Below are 12,457 nucleotides of genomic sequence, written 5' to 3' on the forward strand. Positions count from 1 at the left end.
TGTAGCTCAGGCTCGTAAAATGCGCCTTTTACCTCATCACCCGAGCAATCTGATATTCTATACACAGGCTGGTCACGGGCTATGCGCCTAGTTATTGTAAAAAACTCGTCTGTATATGTTTGTTCATAACCTTTTCTAAACACCCCTCGGAGTTTTGATATTCTCACAGTGTCCCCTACATTATATTTGAACGATACGATCCTCGGCGGTTTCTTCTTCTCCTTGTACAGCGTGTTAAAGACGAGGTTCTCGTTGTCTTTGTTTACATCGGATGGGGCCATCTTTATCGATCTGTGGTGAGACTTGTTGTAAGCGTTGACGAGGTCCTGGACGACATCAACATATCTACGCGAATTAACAGACGTTAGATATCTCCACATGCGGGTCTTAAATGTTCTGTTGAAACGTTCAACCGTGCTAGCCTTAGTCTCGTTTGAGGTAGAGAAATGTTTAATTTTATACACCTCCATTAGGTGTTGAAACTGTTTGTTATAAAACTCTGTCCCCTGATCGGTTTGGAGTTTTACAGGTATGCGGCCTTCGTTCAAAATGTCTTCAAACGCCTTTGCAACAGATGTACCGGTCTTGTTTTTAAGACACCTAACCCATGCATATTTAGAAAATACATCGATACATGTCAGCAGGTAGCGCACATTGTCATTTTCTGCTGAATATTCACTCATGTCCACCAGATCGGCCTGGAACTGTTTGTCAATACCGCTAACCAACACCCTATTTCTAGGGAAGTGTACAGCTGCTCTAGCGTGGAGGGTATACACATCTTGCCCCTGCAAGTAACGCTTTACTTCAGGCATCCCCGGAGCCTCCCCAGTGCATTTTCTAACAGCGTCGCAAAGTTTTTGTACACCTCCAAGACCCCCTGGGTGTGCGGGGTCGTGGTAAATCTTGTCTAGTGTGCGCTCCATATTCAGTCAACAACACAAGTGGCCAAAATGAGGTCGACACACCGTCTTTTATTTATTTATTTATGGTTTTTCAACATGTTTAGGTATTTTACACACACCGTCACATCTCTGTCTATCATGTGTCGCACTAGGTGCTGAACTGCATCACAAACATCTAATGGCACACCATTTTTAATCATCAAAACACACGCATCACAAAGAAATGCACAAAGACAAATAACGTGGCCTGTTGCAAACGCCTCAGACTCATTACAGTTTGTGAAATATGCTGTTACCACATCTTTTACCGCTGATGAACTGTGTGCTGCCGCACACACGGTATCATTCCAATTTATAACATTTGTCCTTATATCGTTTAAATGGTTGTTGAATGTAACACAGTCGCGTGGGACACAGTCACCGGTAATTACCCCGTACAGAAGTGATGTCAGTCTGTTCATGGCATGGCGTCTTTTCCACGACAAAAGATACGTGGCTATTGTGATCCCAAACAACAACAGCATCATTTTTTCTGTGGTAAATATTACAAATCTGTCGATATGCAGCAGCAGCAGCACTTGGTCCACACGGTGAAGGCGTTGTGTAAAGCGGTCTCGTGCTTGTGGTCCTCCATCGTCTCCATTTCCTCGTTGGCAGATATTCCGTCACATCCGGGTCTGAGATAGTGTCTCAGAGTCTCGGCCGCTCCTAAAAGCCTGTCTTGTGAGAAAGCCCCCGGTGATATCTGCGCAAACAGGTAATGTAGAGCTTTTCCTAGAGACTGCTTGAATACAGAGTCCAGAATCTGGTCAAAATACATACATCTGATCTGATCAAATTCAAACAAGCAAGAGTGATGACGCTGACTCGGGTGGCTGATTTTACACCCGCTGCAGAGAGCTTTTGTTTTTTCCCACCCTGCGTGATACTGGCAGCGTGATAGAAAGTCTTTGATCATGTCCACGTCGTCTTTTGTCAGGGACAGTGTCGAGACATGTCCCTTCTCCTCCTTCTTCTTCTCCTTCTTCTTCACATGCAGCGCCTCATGCGACTTCATATGAGGTGTGCAGGGTTCCACACCACCGCAATCGTTTTCCCAACACCCTCTAGTATCATCGTCGTCACAGGTGTTGATAAGGACACTACCTGTAAAAAAAAAAAAAAAAAAAAAAAAAAAAACAGAAAAAAACATTAAAATCTTATACACCGTTTATCATAATTTAAAATGACAAAAAAATACAAAAGTTATGCTAACCTAGGCTTTATCAGTAGTCGACGTGTCTGATGATTTTCGGGCGGCACAGGGAAGGAAGGTGACTACCCCGCGCATTAGCCTGCGCATCATCGAAAAGAAGACGTTTTCTAACACTCTGATAAGAAGAGAGGATCCTGTCTCTTCTGATGCCCTTGTCAGCTTCGTCAAACAATTTCTGCAGAGATCTCCAGTCGCACCACTGAATAAAGAAAACAGTTTTAAACCACTCATCACGCTCTTGAAGTGTAAGAGGGTAGGGTTGTTGTCCCCATGCGTCGCGGCCTCTGCTTGCGATCACAGATTCTCGATCTTTGCACACACTGAGAAAAATAAAGTCCTCCCGCCGTTTGTTAAAACGATCCGTCTTGACGCGGTACATCTCGGGGCCCGTTTTGCTGACCCACTGCGAGACATAAATACTCTCTGGGAAACCGGGTTGGTCTAGGTCAGGGCAGACCTCTGACCAAAACAATTTCCAATCTCTATGCATCAAACTGACCGTCCATGTTTCAACGCCTGGAACCACACTGCGACCGGTGGCCGCACTGAGTGTAACGACAGAGTCCTGATATTTAACATTGTAAACGTACCCATTAACCCCCTCCAGCTCTAGCTCAAATTCACGATTCTCCGGCGTAACGAGACCACTTCCTACACGTCTCCTTTTCTTGTAAGGGGCCCGAGCATCCACAACCGTCGCCGGGTCATTAGACATACCTGGGCGGTCGCTTGACCCGATGCCACTGTTGCTGGTGCAGGAAGACATGGTTGCAGAAACGTCTTGCAGAATACAGGCGATCGTTGAAGAAAAAAAAAAAATCAGAGTTCCTCCCGCCGTAGCTTCGCCATCCGAGAAGTTGAGGATGTCCTGCTGAGAAAATCCCTTGTATATATATGCACACCACCTACATCCGGCCGCAAGGAGGGGCTTTTTGATTAGCCAATAGCTACGGTTTCATTCGGAACCACCCCCAGAAGGAGGCGCTATGTTTAACCAATGAGAGCAGGATTTCATATGACGTTTGTGGGGGAGGGGATTAGGGGAGGGGCGTGTGTGTGTGTGTGTGTGTGTGTGGGGGGGGGGGCACACACGCACGCGCGTTTCACGTGCACGCGCACGCACGCGCATTTCACGTGCACGCGCAAAGCTGGTCCCTATATACTACTGGACTTCCTCAAACCCTGTTTCTGTCTGTCTCACCACTGCATATGCTGCTTTCAGTCCCTCAGTTGGATGCCTGAAACAGCATCCGTCTGTGAACAGTGTTTCCTCTGCGTTAGACAGGGGCTTCACCTGCAAATCTTCTCCCCTGATGTCTTTCTGCACCTTTTCCTCACATCTGTGTGGCTCGCCCTCTCCCATGTTATCTGCCATGTTTACACCTTCATGTGTGAATGTTATGTGTGGTGCATTTAAGATCTTTTCCAGCCTCGTCTGTCTGAGTGATGTCATAGTAAATGCTGCTGAGTTTACATATGCCACTATGCTGTGCGTTGTTAGTACAGTCAGTGCGTGTCCCATCACTATGTGTGCTATTTTCTGCAAAATTTTTGCCACTCCTGCTGCATGTCGTGTGCACGGTGGGTGTCTATCCTCGGTTGGGTCTAAGGATATGCTTACATACATCAGCACCTGTCTGCCTCCCCCTTTTTTCTGAAAAAGCACACCAGAGATGGTGTGTGCCTTTTCAGAAACGTCAAGAAAAAATGGTAGCTTGTAGTCGGGGATGGCTAGATCAGTAGCGGTAGAGAGTGCCTGTTTGAGGGAGATAAATGAGATTTCAGCATCAGTGGTCCATACCAGGGGAGCAGTAAGATTGCGCATGCCCTGTGCGTTAACGATGGCACGCAAAGGATGGGTTAGTTCGCCATAAGAGGCCACATAGTGCTTGCTGTACCCTGTGAGGCCCAAAAATGACAACATGTCTTTCACGGTATGTGGTTTTGGGTGATGCAGAATCGATTTCTCAGAGGGTGAGAAATCCACCTGAGGAATTTGGGTGCGGATCCAATCAGTGAGTTGCATTAACCTCTTACACATAGGGCCCAAGTCTTTGGCCTGATGTTTTGCATGGATTGCCAGAGATATGTGAGGGGAGGATTCTTCCTCCCCCTCATACCACTGTTGCTGTTCTGAATCGAGGTCAACAGCTGCAGCCACTCCCTCATTACCCACCAGTATACAGGACGATTGTATATCCCACCTGTGACCTTCAATTTCATTATAAAAGGCCTGCTGATACATTTCATCTCCTTTTCTATCATAATAGAGTGTTACATGGAAGGGATCAGGAGGAGGTGTGTAGGGATTTAATGACTGAACCCAAGGGCGCCACGACTGATAGAGAGCGCAAATCCCAGGAGTTGCTGTGGTGTTTGGCTCGAGGAGGCCCCAGTAGATATCTGCCCACTGTCCTTCAGCTGTGGGGGATGTGTCTGCAGATAACAACATTTGTGAAGATGAATGCACAGTTGACAATGAGCAGTTCACAGTGTAGCCGTTTGGGAACGTCACTATCAGTCCGTCCGGGCTGTACAGGATGGAGGCTCCACACTTTAATAACACATCTCTGCCCAAAAGGTTAACAGGGCATGCCATTGAGGAAACAAATGTGTGTGGAAATGTCTGATCTGCTTGGAGTATGGTAGTGGTGAGTGGTTTTGTGAGTGGCAGATTTTCTGATTGACCCGAGAACCCAGTTAATTCAACCGCTGATGATGACATGTGGGTAGCAGACACAGGGGGGTTTAATGTGGAATACCGTGCCCCCGTGTCTAACATGAAAGGCAGTTCTTGATTCAGTACTTTCAGTCGCAGGTAGGGGTCTGCCAGCCCCTCCCGCGTAGGGGTTCTTGGGCCCCGTCAATATCCTTGGGAATCTTCCCAGGTCATCAGAGGATATTGACCCTGCGGAGCGACAGTGGCATTGGGTGCTTGATGCACATAATCTTGATAACCTCCCCTGTGCGGTCCCTGATATCCGCCCCTGGGGGATCTGTTTCCACCACCCCTGGGAGGTCTGAGCTGCCCGCCTCGCATCCGGTGCATCCTGTCCTCCAACCACTCGGGGTCAGCGTTACATGAGTGGGTCTGGTGTGGACAGCGTTCCCGGCAATGCGATGGGTCTCCACAAAGGAAGCACCCCCCATCGCCCTGACCCCCTCTTGGGCCGCCACGATTTCCCCCCCTGCCTCTGAATCTTCCTGTACCACCTCGGGAGCCGCTCCAATGGGGAGGGCGAGGTTCTACCCCCTCAGGGGTTGGAAAAAGATCTGGGGTAACTGTGGGTGATGGCTGAGGCTGCTGAATCATTTGATTGGTTGATTTTTTGTCTTTTTTCACATCGTTCGTTTTACGACGTGCATCCTCCAATTGAAGTTTGAGCAGCTGAACCTGTGCTGAGTCTGTGCTTTCCTTCTCTTCCGCCTGCTTAGCTCTGTGTCTTTTCATGTGGTGTGTGAGGTGTTTCTCCCACTGTTCAGTGGAACAGCCAGGAAGGTCAGGGTTGTTTTCTAATGATTCTTTTACCTTCGTGGGCAGTCCCTCTAACACGGTCTTTCTGAACAGGGTGGTTTGTAGGTCACAGGACCCTGGGTGTACTCCAGCCACATCTACCCATGTGTTCTTACATCTGCTAAGGAATGCTGCGGTGTTTTCGTCAGGTGTGATGTGAAATGTGAGCGTGTGCATGGCGCCAGACGGAATGGGAAACTGTTGTCGCATGGCCCGACCGATAGCAGTGGCATGGTGGGCGAATGGCTCTTTATCTGCTAAATTAACTGTTTTTGCCAGCGTCTCAAGTGCAGTTAAATCCCAGCTGGAGAGCTGTTGTCCCAATAGCGCTCTCCAGTCCCCTAATGCTAATTTGTGACCCACGGTTTGTTTACAGAAATGCTCCATCCAGGGGCCTCCTCCCTCTAATGGCGGGGGCATCTTATCTAGGATGCAGTGCATATCCGTAAAGGAGAAGGGTTGGTATACCTCTCCTCCTCCTGGGGTCTTTTCCAGGAGTTCAATTCAATTCAATTCAATTTTATTTATAAAGCCCAATATCACAAATCACAATTTGCCTCACAGGGCTTTACAGCATACAACATCCCTCTGTCCTTAAGACCCTCACAGCGGATAAGGAAAAACTCCCCAAAAAAAACCCCTTTAACGGGGAAAAAAAAACGGTAGAAACCTCAGGAAGAGCAACTGAGGAGGGATCCCTCTTCCAGGACGGACAGACGTGCAATAGATGTCGTACAGAACAGATCAGCATAATAAATTAACAGTAATCCATATGACACAATGAGACAGAGAGAGAGAGAGAGAGAGAGAGAGAGAGAGAGAGAGAGAGAGAGAGAGATGCAGGTAATGACAGTAGCTTACAACAACATTAATGAAAGTAATAATATTATAGTTCTGGCTACTGTGGTACAATATGTTGAAAGTATGTATTAATATCTGACAGTATACTTGTGTGACAATAGTCATATGTGTATAATAACAGTAGAAGTATGACTAATGACTAATGATGGCAGCAGCAGCAGGAGGCATCTGGCAGGACCACGGCAGCAGCACAACCACACACGTCACACTGTCCAGGCACCGCTGCGGTATGAGTTATTCTGAGAGACAGTGGAGCACAAAGGCTCCGGAGGAGTGGCATGGCGAATGTTTTTTGGCTTGTTCTTATTTTGTCGGAGATTATAAGGAGAACGTGGACGACCTGAACGTGAGCTCGCAGCACTGTGTGGCATTTTGATTGATTTCATTATTCCTGTTAGTCTTACAGCCTTTGTATCATAGTCACCCTCAGAGTCTGACCCTGACCATCCTTGACTTTCCTCATCCTCAATCTCCTCTATCTCAGAACACTCCTCTGGTTCTTCTATCCTTTCCTCATTTCTCCTTTCTCTGTTGCTTCTATCTGACCTCTCTCTTTGTGCCCTCAACTGAAACACTGCCTCTGCTAGTGGTCTCGGCTCCTCCTCCGTTGTTTCCACTTTAGGGGTGCTGGAGGAAAGAGGGCTCTGTTTCATGCTTTTCTTGCTGTCTCTGCTCTCTATGCTGTGCACATCATCCTGCATGTCCCTACTACTGTCTGCGGATCTCAGAGTCTCCTGATGCACATTCCGCGCGCCCGCCACAATACTCATCACGTCCTGTCTCAATGCTTCCACCTGTAGTATTCCCTGTCTTATTTCCTTGATCACTTCCTCTTTGGCCTTCACATACTCTTCTTCCCCTATCACATCTGTATTAAGCACACCGTCTTTAATCATCAACATTGGCATTTGCATATTCTTCCCTGAATATGGAGGGGGAATTGAAGCTGTGGGTGTTTGGGGTAGCTCAGGATACAACCTATTAGAGGTGGGCTCTGGTGGGGGTGAGGCTGGATCCTTTGCAGGAGCAGACAGAGGTTGCTTATCTCTGTTTTGTTTTTTGTGACTTTTGTCTGTGTTTTTCCAATAGGCCATGGCTGTAACTGCCATCTGATGGAGCAGAGCTTGTTTGCGCTCCTTCATTTCTTTCTGATTTTTCCATTTTCTCTTTATAAATTTAGGTTCATTCTCCTTTTTAGCGTGTTCTTCCACATCATTTTGTGCTTTTACTTCTGCAGCCTGCAATTTCTTTGTGACGTTTCCCTCCTCATCATCCCCAGGCAACTCACCTTGTGCCTGTAATGCCTTCCACAGCTCATCAAACTCTCTACCAACTTCCTGTCTCTGCTTATCCTCTACTCCTGACAACAACTGTTTTCTAATTTCCCTAAACTGAGTTTTTACCAGCATGGGAGGGCAGCCTCCCTGCTCGCGACAGTCCCTGTTGAATTCACCGATCATCACGTTTCTCTGTCCCTCTTCCGCTCTGACTTGTTTCTACCAGTAAGGTACTGCTGCACACAATAAAAAACAAAAACAAAACAAAACTATACACAATGCTTTGTGCCAAGTGACCGCTCTACAATGCAGTACACGCTTATTATTCAAAAAACAAAACTGTACACAATGCTTTGTGCCACGTGACCGCTCTACAATGCAGTTCACGCGGGCTTATTATTCAAAAAACAAAACTGTACACAATGCTTTGTGCCACGTGACCGCTCTACAATGCAGTTCACGCGGGCTTATTATTCCCCTTTTATTGCTGTGATTTCGCTGCTTAAGTTCCACCAGTTGCAGGCCGACACATCCAAGCTTCTACACCACTCTCCTAGGAGGGTGCGGGATGCCTATGGCTCGGCGACAACTAGCTTCTATCTTAAGGCAAAATTGCACAGCTTCCTCTTTTTCTTCCCCACAGAACACAACCACCGCTCAGGCACTGAGAGAGCAGGAATTTGAGTTACCTCTAATAGACTCTACACAACTCTCTCGCCCCGTAAAAATAGCTGGTTGTCGGTAAGCCACCCACAAAACAATAACCCCTTAAAAGACTTATTTATTTACACTCCCAATATCAGGGTGGTTCTGCGGACCACTGAATAGATGTCTCAACATGAGCGATAGTATTCAGTGTTAGGGATCACATGGAAAACACTCCCCTGCCCGCAGAACTCTGTAACTTCTTTTTTGTGTTGTAACAATCTACACAAAGGTCTTTCAACCTCAGACAACCCGTGTCTTCAGACTATATTCTCAGCTGTCCAAGGAGCAACCTTATGGGTTTTCCCCCCGAGCTTATCCACCTCAGGACACTTGTCTTTTTCTTTTTTAGAGATTAGATGGAAAACCTAATCTCAGGGCTTTTCACCCGACTATGTTTCATATTTAGGAGTCAAATTTATGATTTGCTCCAGGGCCTTACACCCGACTATGTTTCATATTTAGGAGTCAAATTTATGATTTGCTCCAGGGCCTTACACCCGACTATGTTTCATATTTAGGAGTCAAATTGATGATTTGCTCCAGGGCCTTTCACCCTGTCCTGTCGAGGTGTTGACTATGTTTCGTATTTAGGAGTCAAATTTATGATTTGCTCCAGGGCCTTTCACCCTGCCCCAGGACATTTCACTTTTGTGTTTTGTTGTAATTTTATTCCTTTACATTTTAGACTAGGAGACTTTAGTACAATGACAACACAAGTTTTAGTGTTTCCAATTGCAGAACTTTGATAAAACAGGCGTCTGCTTACCTTCTTTTTAGGCCGCGGCAAGTGTTGTCACGATACTGCTGTCCTCCGCTGTTGAATGTCTTTTGTCCCGTCACTCCTCCGGCTTCATCACGTCGGGGTCACCAAATGATGGACTGAGAGTCTCATCCTACTCTCTAATGTGCTATGTGTGAGCTCAGTCCTGCGTGTTCTTTAATGAAGCAATAGGAGAAGATATTCGGTCTCAGTTAATGTAGTTTATTAAGCAGTAAAGGAATAAAATTACAGAGCTCTGGGTCTCAACTTCACGTCCCTGACGAACAACAAAGGTGTGTCAGTTCACGAAGTCTGACCTCCTGTCCTTTCCCTGACCCAGTATATTTGAGCGTAACAGAGTGTCATTGTGCACGCAAGGCGTTGTCCTCTTCTCATTGGCAGTTCCACTTCCTCCTTCACCACACCACGCCCCTGCCTCGTGTTAATCTGACTCCTTCCCGCTGGTTCCTGTTTTGAAAGACAAGAGAACAACACAACTCCCTACACGTGCTGTACCTTACTATCTGTACATCACTTTCTATTCTTTTTACCATATATGAAACTAATTATCTAAGCATTGCGGTATGTGCTCCTCAGACTTCATGTCTCTTCCTCTCCTGTACTTTTCCACTTCTGCAAAGCAAACACATTCAGATCAGCTGAAATCATCTCAGTATTCTCATTGTTCACACATCTAAAACTTATATAGTGAAACACAACTTATAGTAAAACACATAACATCATTCTATTCCCAACAGTATCAATGTGCTCGACGATTAGCTAATGGCTAATGTTACGTTAGTTAACAGTTAGGGCTAATTCACGGCCTGTACATGCTCCAATGTCAAATGAAACCAGCTCTGCCAGGCTACAGATTACTCTAAAATGATCATTTACACACCAGGGGGCATGTTTTTATTGGAATGAATCGTTTGGTTGTCCGGTGTTGTTAAAACACGTTAATGAACTCTGGTTCTGTCGGTGCATCGTAAACAGCATCACTTTAATTCTTTTATCCAACAAGTTTTTGTAAAGAAATACGAATCGCTGCTCAGAGCTCTACGGTGCAAGCATTTTACTCGTATTTGCGACTATAAATAGTTTTGTGCGAGCAAAAGAAATCATTCAGGAGCACGCTGTGCGTGTACAGATTTCAACCAGCAGCAGAAACGAAAGACGAATTCTGCTGGTGACCGGGAGCCCGGTGTTTGGATTTACTTGCGACCCTGTTAACTGGCGACCTTCAGCCGAATGCGTCTGTGGTTGTCGTAGTGACAACAGCTGTTTTCAACCAGGAAGAGAACACGTAGCTGTCCTCGCGAAGGCCTCTTTATTCAGTTTTTCATAACAATATCAAAACATAGCCGACCTGCTCCGTCTTTGGACTCTTGTTGGAGGAACCCAGTCACGGACCGACACTCAGTCGCGGTTTGAATCACACTTGTTATGACGGAATGTTGAAAACAGGAAGAGGCCAAGTTGCTTTTCCTGTAAATCTAACTCCTATCTCGAATAAATTTTCTAAATAGGCCTACACAGTTTCGTCTCTGGTGCCTGCCTAAATAAACATGTGCCATATTAAAGAACCGTTCAGCCCTGTGAAACGTAAAAAAGAATATTTTCACGGGATTCGAACCCGCTTCATTATGGGAAAATAAATTAAAAGCGTATAATTAACATGGTGCACCACTATGACAACACCATTTCACTGACAGATCCATTAAAAACCCGACAACATACAGCCAGCTATGTCTTCAAATTGAGAGGTAGCCAGATCAACTTGTGACCACACTGTCCATGCACTGAGGAACATTTTACAATCTCACTGCTTTCCAATAGAAAAAACCAGCGGTTTTAAATCCACTTAATTCATAAACCTAACGTTTATTGTTGTGCTACAGGCCAATAAAGCCAATATTCATATACTCACGTGGAAATACTTTATTTTAAATTAAGCAATAAAGCAGCAGCTGTATAAATCCAGTTAGGCCTACTTCATAAACATAACATGTTGTAGCCTTCATAGGCAACAATGAAAATCACATCTTTTATGTAAACCTAGAAATAACAATAAATACATTTGAGGGTGGTTCAGAAAAAAACACACATGGTAGGCTATATGGTATACCAAACATGTACAGTGAAGAAACAAGTAAGATCCTGCAACATAACCACAACTCCTTTGGCCAAAAGGTCATATTTCCTTGAGATGACGCACAAGTAGATTTGATGTACTCATCTGGCTGTCATTCATGTAACTAAACTTGCATTCAGTGTTCACCTTTTATTAATGTGGCTGTGCTTGTAGTTTCCAGCAGATCATTGTTTACTCGGTAGCATTGTGCTGGTAGGAAACATGACATCGGAACTAAGTGAAAGTGTCAAAAGTCAAGTTAATATTCTACGCAAATAGGGACTTTCTCAGATCATGGCAAGACCAAATGATTCCAAGAGTGCACTGCATGTGACTCCGGGTGAAGTTAGTTTGCCGTTGGATAATAGATAAAATTGAGCATGAAACCCATTTATAAAGAGGTGTGCCTTATTAGGCCCACTTGGCAAAATCATTCTACATTGGTGTGGGGTGTCTGGGTCCAGTAATGGGGGTATGGGGGTATTAGCCATTCTCTTTGTTGCTCACTATTTTCTGCCTATGAGAGGAAATCACTGTTGAACCCAAAATGAATATCCAACGTCAAACTAACTTCACCTCAGTACTCTAAAACGCTTTGCAGGGGTTAATGGACTTAAATACCACATAGCCTACAGCCTAGTGTTTGTCATATTTGTACGCTTTTAATCGCCTTAATGCTACAACATAAATAGATAATTTATCTTAGAGATAAATCTGTTATACAGCCGCTGCTTTATTGCTTAATTTAAAATAAAGTATTTCCACGTGAGTATATGAATATTGGCTTTATTGGCCTGTAGCACAACAATAAACGTTAGGTTTATGAATTAAGTGGATTTAAAACCGCTGGTTTTTGTATTGGAAAGCAGTGAGATTGTAAAATGTTCCTCAGTCCATGGACAGTGTGGTCACAAGTTGATCTGGCTACCTCCCAATTTGAAGACATAGCTGGCTGTATGTTGTCGGATTTTTAATGGATCTGTCAGTGAAATGATGTTGTCATAGTGGCGCAGCACGTTAATTATGCGCTTTTAATTTATTTT

The 12,457-nt window shown here is 45.2% G+C and overlaps 1 long non-coding RNA gene across 1 annotated transcript; it reads right to left on the minus strand.

The window, feature by feature from the left end:
* Positions 1-957: 957 nt before the first annotated feature.
* LOC144458391 (uncharacterized) lies at positions 958-2,843 on the minus strand. The gene is made up of 2 exons (XR_013487883.1): positions 2,161-2,843; positions 958-2,051 (listed from the first exon to the last, which is right to left on the minus strand). It is a non-coding gene; the product is annotated as an uncharacterized LOC144458391 (long non-coding RNA).
* Positions 2,844-12,457: the final 9,614 nt, after the last annotated feature.

Source organism: Epinephelus lanceolatus, chromosome 17 (genome assembly GCF_041903045.1).
Source record: "Epinephelus lanceolatus isolate andai-2023 chromosome 17, ASM4190304v1, whole genome shotgun sequence".
In the NCBI taxonomy this organism is placed as follows: Eukaryota; Metazoa; Chordata; class Actinopteri; order Perciformes; family Serranidae; genus Epinephelus; species Epinephelus lanceolatus.